Source organism: Pleurodeles waltl, chromosome 2_2, assembly GCF_031143425.1.
Source record: "Pleurodeles waltl isolate 20211129_DDA chromosome 2_2, aPleWal1.hap1.20221129, whole genome shotgun sequence".
NCBI classification, from domain to species: Eukaryota; Metazoa; Chordata; class Amphibia; order Caudata; family Salamandridae; genus Pleurodeles; species Pleurodeles waltl.
Window position 1 is genome coordinate 3572813 of NC_090439.1, and position 22899 is coordinate 3595711.

Consider the following 22899-nt stretch of genomic DNA (forward strand, 5'->3'; position numbering starts at 1 on the left):
GCAGCAAGTTCAGCATCCATCAGTATTATAGCTCCTGAGAATTTTGTCAGCATGTTATCCACAATAGTAGACAACTTTCGTATTTTAATTGAATTCAATATGCCTCCCACTGAAGGAATCATTGCTCCAAATATATCTCCTACCACACCAGAAGCTGTCTCCCTTTTCTGAACAAGATGTGATTCAGACAGCTTTGGGAATTTCTTTAAGTTGTCTAATTGATAAACCTTTGGGAACACTATTCCCAAATAACATCTCCATACCATCCTTTAGGAAGACGATAATAGGCGTTAAGTCCACAAATATAATATACCCCTGGAATAACTGGGTCTTGTCCATTCAGCATGAACATCCATTTGGGTTGAAACAAAAACGTATGTTTATATTCACTCGTTCCCACAAAGACTGTGTCATAATATGATTTATGTCTATGTACACAGAACCTCCCTATGTGTAATGCATCTAAAGCTATTTTCCCTTGTGTCTTTATCGCGGCAAAAGAATAATTATCTACAGATGTCCTTTTGTGTAATTCCCTTTCTAATTTCACCTTCCCCGCTTTCCTCCTATAGTCAGTGTGATCTAAAAAGCTTTTCTCCATCGGTGAAAGCAAGCATGTAAGGTTTTCTCTGTGAGTGTAAGCTGTGTGAAAAGGTGAAAATGGCTCAAAGAAACCCCTCATTAAGTTTATATAATAATCTCTTGCTACTTTACTCAGGTACTCTATTATAGGGATATATGCGAAAACAACATCTTGATTGGAATAAAAATAGTGAATATACTCCTGACCATAAAATCTGGTCATTATTAAACTACATATGTAAGAGGCATGCTATGATATGTCACCCCTTCCATTACTGAGGTAGGTATTTGTGTGCATACATAACAATCTTTCGCATCCATTGTCTCAACATACTCATTCAACAAGCGATAGAAAACGTTGGACGAAAGTTCCTTCTTATCATGCAAATGTCTTTCGTCTTGTTCGAGTTTCTTCAAAGGAGTTAGTTCAGTAATAGGTTTAGAAGTAGAAGCATCATTCGCGTCTCTTTCATTCTTTCCATGCATTCCAAAAACTATTGCTATAATGATTAGTACACATGCAGTTATTAGACCTATACACATGTATTTACAACACTTCATTTTATGTCCCTGTGTAGTGTAGCCTGTCATGATCTATATAGAATCTGAAAGTTGAAGACACTTTATCAAATCACATTTGCAGATATATATATATATATATAGATATATATATATAAAGCTGAACGAGTTCAATGTTCACACGGTTTTCTTTAGCAGCTTAGTCTCTTATCGGTTAGCAGCTTTGTCTCAAAATCGGTTTCAAAGTCAATCAAGTTAGCAATGTCTTATCTGGTTCAAAAGTCAATCAGGTTATCAATGTCTTATTCGGTAATGTTCATGGAATTTCACTTCTCAAGTGCCAAAGTGACATTCTGCTTCTTCGTTCTTACGACTGAGAGATAGGAATTCGTCTGACCAATCGTTAGTGGCTATGTATGCCCACTCCGGACCAGAATATCTTCTGCTCAGTATTCTTTTCCTTTTTAATTTTGCATCTCCTTTTGATTCTCTCTCGCTGGTACTTTCTTCCTTGGCCGGGTCTTTCTCTTCACTTGGAGTTGTTATTGCGACAGATACTTCTTTTCTTTTCTCTTTCAACTTTGGCCCTTCATTTTCGTTTAATATTTCCCTAGTTCTTAATTTCACTGGCGATATGCTTTGTCTTTGTTTCGCACTGTTTTTACCTGATGGACCTGCAACCTGTTCTGGAAGACTTTGAACAGTTTCACTGTGTCCTGTCTTGTCTTCTCCCCCTAGGAGGTCAATCAGGTTTTCCTTTTCTTTTCCTGTATCGTCTTCTTCTGGGAAAGCCCTTCTCTGATCAGCCTCTCCTGCTCCTTCACCTGTTGCAGGCTCTTTGTCACCTTCGGGATCTTCGTCACTTCCTGAGGCTTCTCCTTGATCCTCCTCAAATGAATCAGCTGTTTCTTCCTCAGAAAATATCTCTCCTTCCTCTATTTCTGCTTGTTCGCCTCCAGGTTCTCTTTGTTCTGTCTCAGTGCCTGGTACTCTTTTGTCAGTCACTGGCAATTTCATCGCTTCAACTTCCTCTTCTGTGGGGCACGTCACCCTTTTCGTGTGACTGGCGTGGATCCAGTTGGGAACTCCCGCACACTTCACAGCGGTGGTAGTTGTCAGAATCACCTGGAAAGGTCCTTTCCAACGGGGTTCCAGACACGACTTCCTCACATGCTTCTTTATCACGACACAGTCACCTGCTTTCAGGGCGTGTCCTGGACCTTGGATCGGTGGCAAGGTGGTTGCCTCCACCTGGTGAGAAAAAGAGCACACCACATCAGCTAGACCTTTGCAGTAGTCCAATACCATATCATCTGTAATATTCAAAAGAGCATTTGCAGGAACCGCTGGAAGCCTCATGGCTCTGCCCATGAGGATCTCATGCGGGGACAGTCCAGTCTTTCTATCAGGGGTGTTTCTCATTGACATTAACACCAAGGGCAATGCGTCAGGCCATTTCAAGTTTGTTGATGCACATATTTTCGCCATCCTCGATTTCAATGTGCCATTCATTTGCTCCACTAGTCCTGATGCTTCATGGCGGTAGCTACAATGCAATTTTTGCTCAATGTTCAGCGCTGCACACAGTAATTTTATTACTTCGTTATTGAAGTGACTTCCCCTATCTGATTCTAAGGAGATCGGGAATCCGAAATGTGGTATTAGTTCTCACAAGAGTAGTTTTGCAACTGTGAGAATGTCATTTCTGCGTGTAGGGTATGCTTCAATCCAGTGACTAAAAATACACACAATCACCAACACATACTTCAAGCCTCCATGCACAGGCATCTCAATAAAATCCATTTGCATCCTGCTGAATGGACCACCTGCTCTTCCAATGTGGCTCAAATTTACTACTGTTCCCTTCCCTTCGTTCATTTGTTGGCAAATGACGCAACAATGGCAAACTGCTTCAGCAACTTGACGGAATTTGGGATTAAACCAATCAATTTTGAATAGTCTAACCATGGCATCCCTTCCAAGATGGGCTTGTCCATGAAACAGTCTGGCCAACTGCGTCAAAAGACTGTTTGGTAGAACCAATCTCCCTTCACTTGAAACCCACAAATCATCTGGTTTCTTTACGCATTGTAATTTGCTCCATGAGAGTTTCTCATCTTCACTAACATCGTTTTGTAGGGATTTCAATTCATCGATTGTATCTACAACCTTTAGAGCAAAAGCTTCACTTGGTTCAAGTTCGGGCTCATTTATCAAGTTCCATTCGTCTCTGAGCAATATACAGTTCAATTTGCAAAACCTTGCGACTTGATCGGCATACCCATTTCCCAGAGAAACATAGGGGGTTATTACAACTTTGGAGGAGGTGTTAATCCGTCCCAAAAGTGGCGGTAAAGTGACGGATATACCACCAGCCGTATTACGAGTCCATTATATCCTATGGACCGCGTAATACGGCTGGTGGTATATCCGTCACATTTGGGATGGATTAACACCTCCTCCAAAGTTGTAATAACCCCCATAGTCTCCTGATTTTGAGTGTGCACTGCATTTTACCACTGCTACTTCTCCTGGTAACTGGATGGCATGTAACAATTCTCTTATTCTTTCGCCATTTTTTACTGGTGATCCTGAAGAGGTCATGAAGCCTCTTTGTGACCACAACTGTCCAAAATCATGCACTATTCCAAATCCGTACTGACTGTGAGTGTAAATGGTGACTTTTCATTCATGCAGAAAGTTGGCAAGCTCTAGTAAGTGCTACCAGTTCCGCTACTTGTACAGAGTAAACTCCTTGAAGCCAAGATGTTTCCAGAACACCTGTTATTGTACATACAGCATATCCTGCTTTCAATATTCCTAGTGCATCTCTTAAACATGAACCACCAACAAAAATGACTTGATCGTTTTCCTCCAATCGGGTGTCTTTGATATCAGGTCTTGGTTTTGTACAAAATTCAGTCACCTGAAGACAGTCGTGCTCGATGTCTTCAGCGTTCTCAATTTCAACATTTTCACTGGGAAACAAGGTTGCTGGATTCAACGTAGTGCACCTTTTCAGCTGCACATTAGGCGAACCCAAAATTATTGTTTCGTACCTTGTAAGCTTAGCACCGGTCATGTGCTGTGTTCGGGAACGTGTCAAAAGTATCTCGACTGAGTGAGGGACCATGACTGTTAAAGGATGTCCCATCACTATTCCTTCACTCTGATTTAGGATGATACCAACTGCTGCTACGGCACGCAAGCACCCTGGCAGTGCTGCTGCAACCGGATCCAAAGTAGCTGAAAAATATGCTACTGGTCTGTTTACGCCACCATGGGCTTGAGTCAAGACAGACAAGGAACATACATCACGTTCATGACAAAACAATGTAAAAGGCTTTGTGCAATCAGGCATACCTAAAGCTGGAGCCCTGCACATGCATTCCTTCAATTCAATAAAAGCATCCATCTCATCTCTTTTCAGCACTATTTCATCCAGCGCATCTTTCTGGGTCAGTTTCAGTAATGGTTTTGCTAGAGTTGAGAAATTGGGAATCCATTGGCGACAGTAGCTCACCATTCCCAGAAACTTTCTCACCTCTCTTCTCGTCTTCGATGGGCTCATTTGAAGTACGCTTGTTATTCTCTCGTTCATAATTCTTCTCGACCCTTTCTCTATTTGGTGACCCAAATATTTCACTTTCTTCTGGCAGAACTGTAATTTTGAAGGGGACACATGGGGGGTCATTACAACCTCGGCGGTCTTTTCACAAGACCGCCGAGGGACCGCCATGCTGAAGACCGCCAGTGGTGGCGGTTTTCCGCTCGGCGTATTATGACTCTTGGCAGCTCTACGTCGTTTTTCCGACGGAGAGCTGCCAACAGCCATAGTGACGGGCGACGGTGAAGTGGAGGTTGCTCCACCTCCACCGCCACACCAATAGAACACCGCCCAGCGAATCACATCCTGTGATGTGATTCTGCGTGGCGGTGTTCTGTTGGCGGTGTGGTGTCGGCGGAGCTGCCCCCATGGCTCCCGTCCGCTCCCGGAGGATCGACGGAACAGGTAAGTCGATCATCCGTGAGGGGAGGGGGTGGAGGGGTGTTGTGTGCCTGCATGGGGGTGTGCGTGGGTGTATGTAGAGGGGGTGTGTAAGTGCGTGTATGTTTGCAGGGGTGTTGCGTGTTTTGGGAATGAGTGTGTGTATGTCTGTATGTATGTCTGTATGGATGTGCGCGTGTATGTTTGAATGTGGGTGTGCATGTCTGACTGTGTGTGTGGATGTTGGCATGTGTGTCGGTGTGCGTGTGTGTATGTGTGTTGGTGGTGCCTGCGTACGTGTTGGGTGTGTATGTGTAAGGTAATGTCAGGGGACGGGTGGGGAGGGGGGTCCTGCCACCCTTGGGGGGTGGCAGGGGTGGTGGTGGGTGTAGGAGAGGGAGTCAGGGTGGGGGGTTGGGGAGACACCTATCAGTGCCAGGGAAGGAATTCCCTGGCACTGATAGTGTTTACCGCCATGGATTTCCTGGCAGTTCCTACCGCTGGAAATCCACGGCGGTAAGCCGGGTCACAATACCGGCAGCGGTATTGTCACGGCCGCCGGGCTGGAGACCCAGGTCACCAGCCCAGCGGTCGTCTCCGCCCTGGCGGGCAGAACGGAGAAGCGGCGAATGACCATGGCAGTAACCGCCATGGTCATAATTCCCCAAAAAAGACCGCCAGCCTGTTGGTGGTCTTACCGCCGCTTTAACACCGTCCGCCAGGGTTGTAATGACCCCCTTTGTGTCTGTTCCTTCCCAAATGGTTCAACAGGGCAATGGTGTCAGCTGTACAGTCATTTTCTGTCTTAGATGCGATCAGCAAATCGTCAATGTACTGTACCAAGGTTGATTCAAATGGTAATTCCAATGATTCCAAATCGTTCTTTAGAATCTGATTGAAAATTGATGGTGACTCCGAAAACCCTTGAGGAATTCGACAGAGTCAACTGTAGACTCTGTCTAGGAATTTGAAACAAAAGAGAAATTGGCTGTCCTCATGAAGAGGCACAGAAAAGAATGCTTGTGACAAGTCGATGACTGAGAACCACTCAGCATCACAGGGAACTTGAAACATTATCACCGCTGGATTTGGTACTACGGGACAACATTTGACTATTATGTCATTAATTTTCCTCAAATCCTGAACCATCCGGACCTTTCCACTCGGTTTTATTAGTCCCATGATTGGTGAATTACATGGACTACTTAACACTTCTTTCAGTACTCCCTGTTTCACAAACTCGTCAATGAGTTGGGCAACTTTCATGAGGGTGTCTTGCGGCATATGGTATTGTGGTGTCTGGGGAAAATTTACATTGGGTTTTACGGTCACTTTCACTAGTTCTACTCCTTTGACCAATCCTACTTCTTTCCCTGTCATATCCCACACTTCCTTTTCGACTGTTTCCTGTAACTCAGCAGGAATATCTGCTTCAGTGAGCATTGGATAAAGAGTAATCAGGGGATACTCTTCATCGACAGTTTCCACTTCGTCCCCTCCTAAACTGTCCTATTCTTCCTCATCACTGTTTGTCTGAATTTTAATTCCATCATTTGAACACATAATCGAGCATTCCAATTTACACAATAAGTCTCTCCCTAATAGTGATATCGGGCTTGAGTCACACACCACAAATGTATGTGACCCTTGATAGTTACCAATTCTGAATTGCACTGGATCTGTGATTGGGTTTGTCAGGTACCTATTTGCCACCACTCCCACTACTTGAACTGTTCTCCCTGAAAGTGGCAAATTTGGTACTTCAATGCTTCTAACTGTAGAGCGTGTAGCTCCTGTGTCAACCAAAAACGAAACGCTGTGACCCATAACTCTTCCTTCCACATATGGTCCCTTTTGATCAACTTTCAAAGATGCTGCAAGCATACAATTTCCCTCCTCATCTGAACTTTCACTCTCCCGTTCATTGTTTATTCCATTCTCACTGTGTAACGGGAGTTGGTGTACTGTGTCAATTTGATTCATTCCTTGACCTGTGACCTGTTGAGGAAGCATTACTTGTTGCTGATTCATTGGTGCTAAGGGTACTTGCATTTGCTGATTAGGTACCATAGGAAACTGCTGTTGCATTGGCTGCAACTGTGCCATTTGTGCACAGGGCATTTGCACCTGCTGCGGTTGTATGGGTTGTAAACCCTGTATTTGATTTACATTATTTTGAAAATTTGGATTTGGACCTCTCAATTTCAGTCCTCTCATATTCTGAAATGCATTGACATCATTGTTTTGCTGACCTACACCTTCCTGCACCATCATTGGGCACTCCCGTTTCCAATGCCCGATGATTCCACAAATGTGACATGGCATCACCTTCTTCATTGCCTGTTTACCATTCGGAATCATAACAGTATTTAAATCAGGACCATTATTTACAAAACCTCCTCAGCCTCTGCCTCTCATTTGTGGCTGAAACATAGCATTTCCCTGCTGTTGCTGCTGCGGCAACTGTTGTTGAAAACCTTGTAAACCTTGCAAACCTGTCTGAGCTGCTCTAAGCTGCATCACCATCACTTTTTCATTCAACCTTTTCTGCTTTGTCTCATTCTCATCACTACAGTATTTGGCATAGTTCAACACTTCGTCGATCGACTTTGACTGCCAACAAATCAAATGCATTTTAATCATCTGACTGATCTCGGGTCTCAACCCTTCCACAAATCTCAATACAAAATGGAGCATGTCCTTTGCCTCAATCGTTTCCGTACCACTGTAATTTTTAAACGCTTTCAGCAATCTCTCATAGTACGCATGTATCGACTCTTTAACCTCTTGTGCTGTTCTGTCAATCATCTGCCAATCCACATTTTTCGACGCAACCTTTGTTTTCAAGTGCTCAATCACCTTATGGTATAAACTCATTACCGTAGGTGATGGTGCTCCTGTGTCCCTATCTCTTTCGGGTTCACTTGTTGGCCAACCTTCAGCCCTTTTACAATCTTCCCACAAATCTGCCGGAACCACAATTTCGAATAAGGTGTTCAGGTCTTCCCAAAGACACTTTGCGAGTTTCACAAATCTATCTGTTTGTTGATACCATTCGATCGGTTTTTCTCTTAATTTAGGGAAATCATCCGTAAAGGATTGAATATCGCACCTGTGCCACGGTACATGTATAAGTTTTCCCCCTGCTGTTTCTCTCATCGGCAACATGGTTATCAGGCCGTCATTCTGTTGTGCATTTCATTCCGATCTGGGGTACTTTCTTTCTTTTTGTCCTTTTTCTTAACCCATCTACTTTCCCACTTGTCTAGACATCTCCAGACCTGCGCACTCTGCAGTATCTCTTTAAGGTGTGTTTTCATCCCTGCAGATCTCATGTGTTCAAAGTCTTTTGTCTCAAAGTCTAGCCTGTAACTTCTGCTCAAGTGTTTAGTCTTACCAATATCGATCTCGTTTCTGTCTGCAATTTCTTGTAACTTCTTATGTATGCTGCTTACTTCTCTTGTAATCCTAGGGCACATGTATCTCAGCTCTTCTTCTGTGTATGATTCTAACCTGTTCAGACCCATTGTTTCCTCCACTAGTTCATCTGCTTCCATGCCCAATCTTATTTTATTCAGGTATTCTTCTCCCTTCCCGCTGGGTGTACTCTGTGGGGAGTTCAGACTGTTGAACCATTGTGTTAACTGTTGTGCGTTCAGTCCCATCAATGTAGCACTTACATCAATTGCTACTGATGGTTGCTGCAACGTTTCAGTTTTTGAAGTTAGCGGTACTATTAGTGGTGGATTTGACCTTACCACAGTTGACGGAGCACAAATTGGAACTGGGCTAAATTCCGACAAAGACCCAGATCCATTTGGCAGTGTTCCTACCGGAGTAGTTTCTGGAGTGTTTTCTATGCATCTTCTCCCTGTCTCATTTTGTGTCATTACCCCTTGATCGCATACGTTTGGGTTTGCCTGTATATATAATGGCACTGGCGGACCTACAGTGATAGGCAGAGATATTGCATCTGGATTCTGTCTGTTCCCCGAATTCTGTGGCATGTTAATCCCCACGTCATGGTTCATCATTGCTGGCATACCTAGCTGGCTCTCTGTTACTCGAGTGTACCTCGGCACTTCTTGTACCTGCTTTTGAGGCATCAAAATTTGTGTTGATTTGGCTTGAATCAATGTTGGTCTTTGATAATTCTGTCCTCCCTGCGCCATTAAATCAGAAGTCATTGCCAGATAATGCTCATCACAGCAGCGCCTTTGAACCTGCGGCTGATAATTATCGACAGGATTCAATTTAGGCACGTCAGGATATATTCTCTGAATTTGTGGTATTTGTGGTGCAAAGGGCATATCGGAACTGCTCTGCCTCTGTAATATTCTCAAATTCGGTGTCACATTACCTTGTATTGGTTCTGGAGGGGCAGTACTAATGCTTGAGCCTTTTTCGCTTTCCACATATGGTGGCGGGCGATCATTTACCAATTGTATAATGAACTCCTCATCGTCTGACTCGTCTGATCTTTTAGAATTTCTGTTATTTTCTCTATCTCTGGACTGACTCCTGTTTGTTTTATAGGTAGCTTTTCTTCCTTCCGTCTCTGATTCATCAGTGATTGCTGGAAACAATTTAATTCCCTGCAATACGTCTGATCTCCAAACCTTTTGTGTGCTATCCCATCTAGCATCCGCTAGTGTCTTTTCTACTTTTCTTATTCTTGTCTCAAATTTCTTTTGTTGTTGGTTCCTAGCTATTAGCTCCCAAATTGCTAATGCCTCAAACTGTGCTGGCCTTGGAGGTACTTTCATATCGTATAGCGTGAATCTTAGATTCTCCAAAACTCTTAGATTAAACGACCCATGGATAGGGAACGCTACACTTCCATGCTTCTCTGTTAATTTGCACCATTGCTTTAGCCAAAGACATGGTGCGACACCCTTTTCTTCAATCACGATGTAAGCTGGTGTACTCTCAGGTGGTGTTTCTTCTCCTACATTTGCTTTTATATATACATCTCCCCTCAAGGCACTCTTAACTGCTTTGAAAAATTTCGGGGCATATTTATACTCTGTTTGCGCCGAATTTGCGTCGTTTTTTTCGACGCAAAACTAACTCCATATTTATACTTTGGCGTTAAACGCGTCTAGCGCCAAAGTTCATGGAGTCAGCGTCATTTTTTGGCGTGAACACCTTCCTTGCGTTAATGAGATGCAAGGTAGGCGTTCCCGTCTTAAAAAATTACTCCCAGGCATGTGCGTGGTATTTAGACGCCCGGGAGTGGGCGGGGCAAAAAACCCTGCATTTGCGCCTCTTTTTAACGCCTGGGTCAGGGCAGGCGTTAAGGGACCTGTGGGCTCAGAATGAGCCCAGAGGTGCCCTCCCCTGCCCCCAGGGACACCCCCTGCCACCCTTGCCCACCCCAGGAGGACACCCAAGGATGGAGGGACCCATCCCAGGGAAGAAAAGGTAAGTTGTGGTAAGTATTTTTTTTAAAAAAATTTGTGGCATAGGGGGGCCTGATTTGTGCCCCCCTACATGCCACTATGCCCAATGACCATGCCCAGGGGACATAAGTCACCTGGGCATGGCCATTGGGCAAGGGGGCATGACTCCTGTCTTTGCTAAGACAGGAGTCATGTTAATGGCGACTGGGCGCCCCAAAAAAATGGCGCAAATCGGGTTAAGACGATTTTTTTGCCTCAGCCTGACTTGCCCCATTTTGGGACGCCCAAACGCCATTTTTCCCTACGCCGGCGCTGCCTGGTGTACGTCGTTTTTTTTCACGCACACCTGGCAGCACCGGTCGGCTAACGCCGGCTAACGCCATTCAATAAATACGGCGCCCGCATGGCGCTTCAGAATGGCGTTAGCCGGCGCTAATTTTTTTGGCGCAAAACTGCGTTAGCGCAGTTTTGCGTCAAAAAGTATAAATATGGCCCTTCATCTTTCTGTCTTTTATTTTTCTAAAATATGTAATCAATAAGTGACTTTAATTCCCGGAATACTCTTCGCTTGCCTTTCCCCACCAATTGCGCTTCACGGATTGCGTCCAATCCGTGGGCGACCCTTCTCACCAACCAACCTATCCCAGCGCGGCTCCTAGTGACGTCACACTCACACACTGCGGCTGACAAAGTCCCACGGCTTGTCTTCCTTCATTCAGCTTCACTCAAAACTAATTTCCGCAATATATCGCGAGCACTAACCAAAAAGAAGAAAACAAATCTGTCGGTTTACTACTTGAAGAGTAATACAATCGCTTCAGAAACCTTAGGGATTTTTCACTAGCCTCGGCAGTTATTCCATCTTTCTCGGTTTCCCGCTTTCGCAAGCAAAATTTGACCCGCAAACTTTACTCTCAACTGATCAATGAACTATTCTAGTGCACCTTAGAATTTGTCAAATCTCAAAGTCGAAAATTTTCTTTCATTCACTCCCGATCAACCTATTAAACCGAACAGATTACAACATCAATCAACTGTCTCATACACTTTTCAACATACTCCGGAGTCTCTTGACCTCGCAGGGCCCGTCTCAACATCAACAACCACATGGACAATTTTTTCCTGCACAAAGCGCTACACACATGTGAAGTTCGACGACTTCCCTACTCTCACACTTTGGAGTAACACGCCTCTAAAATCTTTTAATTGGAGTTCGTAACCCCCTAAAATCCTCACAAACTTCTCAATTAATCTGCGGCAATTAGCTGTGCAAGCGCAAAACCCTAATTTCTCTCATACCGTCACTAGAAACGCCGGAAACATTCTCACACCTCCATTTCCTCCATTCGCAAGCTCCGAGATTCCGGGAAAGTCATTGGGGATTTAGGGCATCATCATCTCTCCAACTTTTTTTACCAAAGAAAATTCTAACTTGACTCCGTCTATTGTTCGGATGGGGTCCCAAAGGGCGAAACCATCAATCTCTGCTACCATCTACTGATAACGGGTGCAGCCCTTATAAATTTCCCTGTACCTGGACACATTGGAGGTCAGTGAACCTTTTAGCCTAGTTGGGCTCTCCTCATCCTAGAATAGTCGGATCACTGAAATCAATAATCAATGACTATTGTAATTGATAGCCAATACTCAATTAATAGATCAAAATAACACATTAGGAATCAATAACAGTTGGTATTTCGACGCACCATGACCTTTCAGTCATGAATAACCACACCAGTTTATTAAAAGTTAGTGAATTTATTTCCCTATATTAACAAAGCTAGAACAATGTATATAAGTCTCAAAACCAAATGATATATGTATACGAACATTACTAGCTGTCCATAACGACGGAAGAAACGCAACCTACGCAATATCTGAATTATAATGCACTCAGTTATAGCAATACAAATCACTAATATAAGCAATTGAATTTGACTAATTTCATACATCGGTCAGCATAACAAGATTTCAATTTAGCATGGTGCATCAGATGAATACCTCGACTAACCTCTAATTAGCATTGGCATGTGGGGCTTCATGCAAAACGAATTTAGTCAACACAAATTTGGAAAACTTCTAGCTTGGGCCCTATCAAAATAGCAGCTGGTACCTAAAAGGAAAACACAATGCATAATACAGTTATCCTTTCATAATTACCAAATACAATCAGCATTCAAGAAAGTCTTCGTCCTTCAGGTACCGGTTCGATCAGCATGGGGCAGATTTAAAGGGGCAAAATTAAGGGCAAGTTTCCTTGCGGCAGCAAGGAGTAAGGGGCAAAGTTACTGCATGGGCAAGACGGGGCAAATTAAAGTTAAAGTCTCTAGGGTGAGAATTTTAAAGTCTCTTTCTCTAAAATAGAGAAAAGGGCATCAAGATGTCATCTAAGATGGCGTCTGGCATTTGGCTTCAAAGATGGCATCAAGGAAATGGCTGACTTCTCTTTGTCCGGTGGGTTTAAGTAAGAAACATTCCAAATACTTCAGGGTCTTCCATTGGAGGGTTCATAGGGTGGCTTCAATTTGACCAATGAATAGTGTCTTTCTCCCAGTACTAATTTTTGCATACATTGTCCTTGGAGCCTTGGAACACAAGTTGCAACAAAGTTTGCCTATTAATTTTATCTTAAAGCCTTTATTGTCCGCACCTGCAGGTGCTGACCTTGTATCAAAGGGGATGAAACCAGCCTAGCACGAAACCTTGGAGATAAGTGTATTAGTCATCTCTACTGGAAAAATACAGAATAATGTCTTTTTGTTAATCAAAGTGAAAACCACACAGTTAAATTTGAGGCCAGGCGACTAGGCCAAAGCCTCTACTAAATTTAAGCTAAGCATAAAACAGTTTCAACAAGAAAATCATAGAACACATTTGCAATTATGACGGATTACTAAAATTTTCAATTCTTCATGATTAATTAAGCTCAGTTATAATAATGGCGAACTACTCCGAGGGCACAATTTCCCACGTACATTATTTTCTTTACTAAAATCACACTACATTATACGATTTTGGTTACATGATATATGAATATATGTTGGTCCTTCTTTTTCTGCGTCATCACAGGTCATGGGCAGCATTTGCTGATCCAGAAGAGGCACCGAGAGTGAATAGAAAATGTCCGCGGTCATCCTGTGACAGAGTTCATGCTTTGACCATAGCATACACGCCACAGTGCCTACCCTAGCACGCGGTTGCAGCGGGGGTATATATAGCCTTCGACAGCTGGCAAGGCCATAGCTGATCATGCTCTGGGGCAGTGTGGAGCAAGTATTGTAATGGATTATCCCAAAAAATGTGCAACCTGTGCTTGGGCACAGTTGTAGTATATATTCATATCTGGAGCTGCAAGCCCACTCTGTTCGAATAGCAATGTGAGCAGATCCCATGACTACTGCAGCTGCACCCACGCCCAGACCATGAAGACCAGAAGTGAGAGCAATTACTTCTTGAAGCAGCAGATGAGCATCAGTGGAAGATTTATTAACAGATAGGAATTTGGGGAGAACCACCATCTTAGCTATGACGATCCAGCCCGCGAGTGACAGTGGCAAGGACCTCCACTATTCTACTTTATCCCCCAGCCAGGAAATCACTTTGCAGTAATCGGCTGCCCATAATTCATCCACCTTCCTGCTCAGCCAGATCCCCAAATATCGGATGGGCTCTTCTGTCCAGTACAAGGGAAACTCAGAAGCATGTGACACTGTTATCTTCGTTAGTGGGAATATTATAGATTTAGCTCAATTAATTTTTATACCAGACAGTTTTCCAAATAGCATGAACTTATTAATCAGGGGCTCTAAATTTGTCTGTGGGTCCCAAAGATAAATTGTGACATCATCTGCATACATCAAAACCAATAGATTAATAAACAGGGGGATGGGGAGGAATTTTGGTCCAGTGTATAACCTCCCGATTAGTGATAATATGTCGATATATACAATACACTGTTCCAACGGAAAGAAGAAAAAGGATACAAAGGGGTCCTAAATTTTAGGAGCAAGAAACCTCACACACCCATATGGGTGTCATGCTTCATCATCGGAGTTGCTCCTCATCAGACCGGCACTGCAATGTCTGACGGGCACCACCCTAAAAGGGGGGGCTCTTTGCTGGAGATCTTTTTTGTGATGATGCCAAGACCCCAAGTGTGAGTATGAAAAGAAGAAATATAGGAGAATAAAGCTAGGGATTAAAATTGGCTCTCAAACCTAAACAACGGGTAATCCATTAGTCCATACGAAGGATGGAGGCCAAGATTAAAAAATAGTCACAAGAGTGAAACAGAGGTAATGGTCAATCACTCTATACCACAAGAAAAGCAAGGATGGGGAACTTCCAAACCATCCCTATCAAAGGGTCAACATGTTTCGTGTCTCTGTGGTCCATACAGATCCAGCGACGCTTCTTCAGGACTTAATGACTATGGGGGTAATTCCAACCTCGGCGGTAAAAGGTGCTTACCGCCAGACAGAAGACCGCCATAACACCGCTGCGGTCGCGGTAAACCGCCACGGTCATTCTGACCCACAACAGGCAAACCGCCAAAATACCGACATCCACAAAAGTCCGCCACACCAAAGGGCAGCGATAAACTGGCGAAGACCAAACCTCCACTGTCACGCCAACAGAAATACACCCATGCCATTACGACCCACGAATCCACGCGGCGGTCTTTCAACCGTGGTATTCTATTGGCGGTACACACCGCCGCGGTCGAAATACACATACTCGTACAAAACACTACCACATTGGACAATTCGAAATACACACACCTGATACACATACACACACCACTCCCACACACCCATTACAATATAAAAACGCACACCCACATCACCCACAAACTTCCACTCCTAGAGATTCGTGAACACGCACCGAGAAAAGACATCCGAGCACCCAGACGCCCAATTCACTGTCACCCTGCAATATTAGCACGCACTTCACACAACACAACAATACACATCACCACACTTAGCACCACACAATCCATCCCACACATCACCCACACCACCACATGGCACCTCAAAGACACCCCAGGTTCTCAGATGATGAACTCAGGGGCATGGTGGAGGAAATTGTACGAGTAGAGCCCCAGCTGTTCGGGACACAGGTGCAGCACACCACCATTGCCAGGAAGATGGAGCTATGGAGCAGAATAGTCGACAGGGTCAACGCTGTGGGACAGCACCCAAGAAATAGGGACGACATCAGGAAGAGGTGGAACGACCTACAGGGGAAGGTGCGTTCCACGGTATCAAGGCACAACATCGCGGTGCAGCGGACTGGCGGCGGACCCCCACCTACTCCCCCACAATTTACAACATGGGAGGAGCAGGTCTTGAACATCCTGCATCCTGAGGGCCTCGCAGGAGTAGCTGGAGGAATGGACTCTGGTAAGTCTCATCTTCACTACTTCATCCCCCCCACCCCACCTGCATGCCAACTCATACCCCCACCCTCACCCCACCCCCATCACAACTACCCCTTGCAAATGTCTCACCATCACAACCCACCCATCCCAAAACTTAGCCCTGCATGCGACCACAAAGCATGGACACCCATCACCAAAGCATGCCCAATGCACATCCCCATCAACCCCCCCCCCAAAAACACCGTCACAACAGCCCCCACAAAGGAATGCCAGCACTGGGGTACATGGGCACCCACCCATTGCACGCCATTGGCACACAAGAGAAGCAATAACCATACTTTTATACCCCTGCAGGACCCGAACGCCAGGTCACCGCGCAGGAGGGTCCACAAATGTCCACTCCACCCCCAGAAGAGGCCCACAGTGATGACAGCAGCTCTGTCTCCCTGGATCTAGATGACCAGCCCGGTCCATCGGGGACCTCGGGACAGTCAGTTCCCCTCAGACAGTCACAGGCCACAGCAGACCTTCCCCCCTCTGGGAACACCAGGACAGCACCCACTCAGCAGGCCCATACCTCTGTCCCCAGGACACATCAATCAGCGGTGTGTCCACCACTACAGGGAACCCAGGTTAACCCACCACCCCAACAACAACAGGGACCTGGGGGCAGTGGTAGTGGGCACACAGTCCAGGGGACGGAGGCACAGGGAAACAGGGGAACTGGGAGGGCTGCTGTGCGACAGGGGAGGGACAGGCCAAGGGAACCCACTCTCCACAAGGCCCTCTCCTCCATCATGGGAGCATACCACCACTCCCAGGAGACGATGGCGACGGTCCTGGCCAGGTTTCAGGAGATCCAGCTTCTGCAGCAGCAACAGTATATGGGGTTCAGGGAGGAACTAAGAAACATCAGTTCCGCCATGGTACCATCGTAGTGGCCCTGAATGAGTTAATCACCACATTGCGGAATAATGTGGCACCTCAAAGGGCCCCTGTCACTAGCATGGACCAAGAACAGGCTACCACCTCCGCCGGCGCTAGTGGACAGGAGGCCCCGACACAAGACCAACAGGCCACCAGAACACCACCCCCTGCAGAAGGAGAACCACCCCGCAAGCGGGCCCTGAGATCCAGGAAGAAGACAGAGTAAGATGTCAAGACCCCCGCCAGCAAAGGATACCGCCCTGATTGTCATGCCACTGTCCCACATTGTCACCCTGTCCAAATTTAAACTGCCCCTGCTCCACTTTCCACAGGCATTTGGACAATGCACCTGTGATACTGATAGTCTGGACTCTGCCATGGACAATCCTCCACCATCACCCCTCACCGATTTGCAACCACCCATCCAAATTAGAGCACTTGAATAAACACACTTATTGCACATAAACAATCTGGAGTCTGTCTGTGATTTTAACAAATGTATTAGACATGACAGTGCCAAAATGTTTATTCACATTGTGATGCCAACAAACCGCTGTCACACAGCTGTAGTCCATGGGGAAACAAAGCAGATGTCACGCAGTGGGGCCCACATCTCTGAAAACAGAAGGGAAAGTCACAACACAGTTACCATACACTCGGGGAAAAAGTCAGACAGTAGAGAGGTAGGAGTCTTTAAGTAAATGTAATATGCCGGTGTGTACTCTTACCTGTGTGTCACTGAAAATACTGCTCTATTACTGTGTTCCTGTTCTCTATGTCGTCCTCTTCGGCTTCCTCCTCTTCACTCTCCACAGGCTCCACAGCTGCTACAACACCACCATCTGGACCATCCTCCTGCAGAAAAGGCACCTGGCGGCGCAAAGCCAGGTTGTGAAGCATACAGCAGGCCACGATGATCTGGCACACCTTCTTTGGTGAGTACATTAGGGATCCACCTGTCATATGGAGGCACCTGAACCTGGCCTTCAGGAGGCCAAAGGTGCGTTCGATCACCCTCCTAGTCCGCCCATGGGCCTCATTGTAGCGTTCCTCTGCCCTTTTCCTGGGATTCCTCACTGGGGTCAGTAGCCAGGACAGGTTGGGGTAACCAGAGTCCCCTAATAGCCACACACGGTGCCTCTGGATTTGACCCATCACATACGGGATGCTGCTATTCCGCAGGATATAGGCGTCATGCACTGACCCAGGGAACTTGGCATTAACATGGGAGATGTACTGGTCAGCCAAACACACCATCTGTACATTCATGGAATGATAACATTTCCTTTTCCTGTACACCTGTTCACACCTTCTGGGGGGTACAAAAAATGATGTAGCTCTGCATGTGTTTGAGCAGGGCAGACAACACTCTGGACAACACCTTGGAAAACATGGGCTGGGACATCCCTGATGATATGGCCACTGTTGTTTGAAATGACCCACTTGCTAAAAAATGGAGTACTGACAGCACCTGCACTAGAGGGGGGATCCCTGTGGGTTGGCGGATGGGTGACATCAGGTCTGCCTCCAGCTGGGCACACAGTTCATGTATAGTGGCTCGGTCAAGCCTGTATGTCAGAATGACATGTCGTTCCTCCATTGTCGACAGGTCCACCAGCGGTCTGTACACGGGAAGATTCCTCCATCTCCTCGCATGTCCTAGCGACGGTGCCTAGGAAGGACAGCAGCGAGCACAGAGTCAATCAACCCACAGGTACGTTCCCACAGCTTGCACACAACACGATTCACTATGCATTAAATGGTTTGTATGAGTGTTGCGGAAAAGCCTAGGTATGTGTGATGCAGTAGAAATTAAGCCATGTGGGCCCTTGAAATGGCAGCTGCCTGACCTGTGAAGTGTGACAATGGGATGTGAGGTCAATGCGCTGGCGTGGCACACCGTGGCGGTAGGCGGTCAAAGACCGTGGCGCAAAGCCGCATTGGTTAACATTGAACCCTATGGGTTTCACGAGCCAATGACGATGTGCGCCGGCGGTCGCGGTACGCACCACCGCAGGCGTGACCGCCATTTTCTATTTACTTAATCACTCGATACCTGATCTTCCACAGGAGAGGACCTACACTGCAAGTGCTGCTGTGACCTCGGTCTGGAAGAGACAATGGCTGCTGCGACTGGGGAAAGGGCCCCTGCCTTCACTTCTGAAGAATTGGAGAAACTTGTGGATGGGGTCCTCCCCCAGTATGCGCTACTCTACGGTCCTCCAGACCAACAGGTAAGTACACTGGGACCAGGCTTTGTGGCCAATGCCTGGGTTGAGTTGGGTGGATGAAAGATGGTGGGGAGGGGAGCGATTGAGGCATGCATCAGACGACAGACGAAAGCATGTGCCACATGGCAAGAGTGGGGATCGGGGGCCACTCACATCGAACATGCAGAAGGTGATGATTTTTTTTCTCCCCCTGTACATGTCACATAGGTCAGCGCCCACCAGAAAGTCGCTATTTGGCGTGCCATCGCCAAGGACGTCCGGACCCTGGGGGTCCACAACAGACGGGGCACCCACTGCCGGAAGAGGTGGGAGGACATCCGACGCTGGAGCAGGAAGACGGCGGAGGCTCAGCTGGGGATGGCCTCCCAACGTAGGAGGGGTGCCAGTCGTACTTTGACCCCACTGATGTCCCGGATCCTGGCGGTGGCCTACCCCGATTTGGATGGGCGCGTGAGGACATCACAGCAGACACAAGGGGGTGAGTACACTCTCATTCTGGTGACTTTGCGCGCAGTGGAGGTGTCTGGGTGGGGGAGGAGGGCTGTGGGTATCCCTAGGCCAGGGCAATTTCTGTAGGCTAGGCCCCTCCGTAAGGCATGGCCCTGTGACCCCGCCCCCCACCTCTGTAGGGTGACAAGTTCAGGTATCCATGGCCCTGTGTCATCTATGTGTGCAGTTGTCGTCCATAGGCTTGTAGGCCATGTCCCACTGATTGAGTAGTGGACCCCAAGTGCGCGGCGTAGTGCAGGGGGCTTCTGTGTCTGTCCTCTCCGCCAACGATGTCGCCTATGCATGCACTCAACATGTCTTTCTTTCTCCCCCCCCTTTTTTTGTGGTCTTCCTGTTCTTGTGTGCATTAGCATCATCAGGCGGAGGAGAAGTGGCATCGGAGCACGAGGGAGCTGCATCCCACATGGCCCTGGAGGGCCATGCAACAGACTCTGAGTACACCAGTGGGACGGAGGGCGAGAGGAGCTCCACAGCGGGGACTCGTGCTGATGTCAGTGGCAGCGACTCGTCCTCTGAAGGGAGCTCCCTTGTGGTGGCGGCAACATCCGTGCCCCCGCAACAACAGGTACAGCCGCCACCCAGCGCACCAGCACCGCCCTCCCAGCAGCCCCTCAGCGTTTGCCCTGTGCCCGCTCACCCAGGAAGGTAGGCATCTCCTTCGCCCCAGGCACCTCAGGCCCTGCCCCTGTCACCCCTGCTGCCCTCAGTGAGGAGGTCATTGACCTCCTGAGGACCATTATTGTTGGGCAGTCTACCCTTTTGAATGCCATCCAGGGTGTAGAAAGGGAGGTGCACCGGAGTAATGCATACCTGGAGAGCAATCATTCGGGTCAGGCTGCCCATCAGCGATCGTTCAACGCTCTGGCCTCAGCACTGACGGCAGCAAATGTCCCTGTCTCTAGCCTCCCCCCTCCAACTTCCTCCACCCAGACCCAATCCCCAGTACCTCTGCCTATCCCAAGCACACCATCAGACCTGCCTGCACACACCTCAACACCCAAGGGAAGCTCATCCCGACATAAGCACCACACATCACACAAGCATTCACACAAGCAACATCCACATGCAGACACACCAACACCCACTGCCTCCACTGTGTGTCCCCCTCCTCCCTCCCTGTGACGTCTCCACTCACACTTGCATGCACAACATCTTCAGCCACTACGTCCATCACCAGCACACCCACCAGAACACTCCGCACACATGCAGTCACCACCCCCACTACCATTTACACGTCCCCTGTGTCCTCTCCCAGTGTGTCTGTCACCCCCTCTTCCAAACCACACAAACGCAGGCAGCCACCCACCCAACAGCCATCCACCTCACAACAGCCTCCAGCCCAAGCACCTGCACCCAAAGACACCAGACTTCACACTCCTACAACCACATCCTCTTCCTCCACTCCCATACCCACTACACCTACCGTCCCTCTCTTTCCAAATTGATTTTCCTTTCCAAACTTGACCTCTTTCCAACAACTCCCCCAACCCGTCCATCTCCTAAGACTGCAATCAGCACCTCAGCCACCACAAAACCAGGACCTATCAAGACTGTTGTCCAAGGACTGTGGAGTCCCCCACCCTCAAAGGCAACTAGTTCTGCTAGGAGCCAAGGCACGGCCAGCCCCCCCCCCCCAGAAAAGCACCCAAAGACTACCAGTGCCCGGCGCGAGAGGCCAAAGACACCAGGGACTAAAATCCCTACCCTGGCTCCGGCTGGAAGTGGGGTGCCACCTGGCACACCGCCAAAGGTGGGAAAGGGCCACAGATGACCAGGGAAGAGTGGGAAGGGCAGCACGCCCGACAAGTCCGGCAGCAGGCCAGCTGCCCAGGAGGGCCCCACCAGCCCCATCCCAGGTGTGCAGGAGGACACCCAGAGGCCTGGTACTGCAGCCCAGGAGGGCCCCGCAAGCCAACAGACAGATGGGCAGGAAGGCCCCGCCAGCCACATGTCAGGTGGCGAGTGACATCCATGCCTGGGCCGGAACCGATGCACTGGACACTCATCTCAAGCACCGCTGAACAGGGCACCGCCGTCTCAAGCACCGCTGAACAGGGCACCGCCGTCTCAAGCACCGCTGAACTGGGCCCTTCATCTCAAGCACCGCTGAACAGGGCACCGCCGTCTCAAGCACCGCTGAACAGGGCACCGCCGTCTCAAGCACCGCTGCACTGGGCCCTTCATCTCAAGCATCGCTGAACAGGGTATCGCCGTCTCAAGCACCGCTGAACAGGGCACCGCCGTTTCAAGCACCGCTGAACTGGGCCCTTCATCTCAAGCACCGCTGAACATGGCACCGCTGTCTCAAGCACCGCTGAACAGGGCACCCCCGTCTCAAGCACAGCTGCACTGGGCCCTTCATCTCAAGCACCGCTGAACACGGCACCGCCGTCTCAAGCACCGCTGCACTGGGCCCTTCATCTCAAGCACCGCTGAACTGGGCACCGCCGTCTCAAGTACCGCTGAACAGGGCACCGCCGTCTCAAGCACCGCTGAACAGGGCACCGCCGTCTCAAGCACCGCTGAACTGGGCCCTTCATCTCAAGCACCGCTGAACAGGGCACTGCCGTCTCAAGCACCGCTGAACAGGGAACCGCCGTCTCAAGCACCGCTGAACTGGGCCCTTCATCTCAAGCACCGCTGAACAGGGCACCGCCGTCTCAAGCACCGCTGCACTGGGCCCTTCATCTCAAGCACCGCTGAACAGGGCCCCGCCGTCTCAAGCACCGCTGAACATGGCACCGCCGTCTCAAGCACCGCTGAACATGGCACCGCCGTCTCAAGCACCGCTGAACATGGCACCGCCGTCTCAAGCACCGCTGAACAGGGCCCTTCATCTCAAGCACCGCTGAACAGGGCACCGCCGTCTCAAGCACCGCTGAACTGGCCCTTCATCTCAAGCACCGCTGAACAGGGCACCGCCGTCTCAAGCACCGCTGAACAGGGCACCGCCGTCTCAAGCACCGCTGCACTGGGCCCTTCATCTCAAGCACCGCTGAACAGGGCACCGCCGTCCCAAGCACCGCTGAACTGGGCCCTTCATCTCAAGCACCGCTGAACAGGGCACCGCCGTCTCAAGCACCGCTGAACAGGGCACCGCCGTCTCAAGCACCGCTGCACTGGGCCCTTCATCTCAAGCATCGCTGAACAGGGCACTGCCGTCTCAAGCACCGCTGAACAGGGCACCGCCGTCCCAAGCACCGCTGAACTGGGCCCTTCATCTCAAGCACCGCTGAACATGGCATCGCTGTCTCAAGCACCGCTGAACAAGGCACCGCCGTCTCAAGCACCGCTGAACTGGGCCCTTCATCTCAAGCACCGCTGAACAGGGCACCGCCGTCTCAAGCACCGCTGCACTGG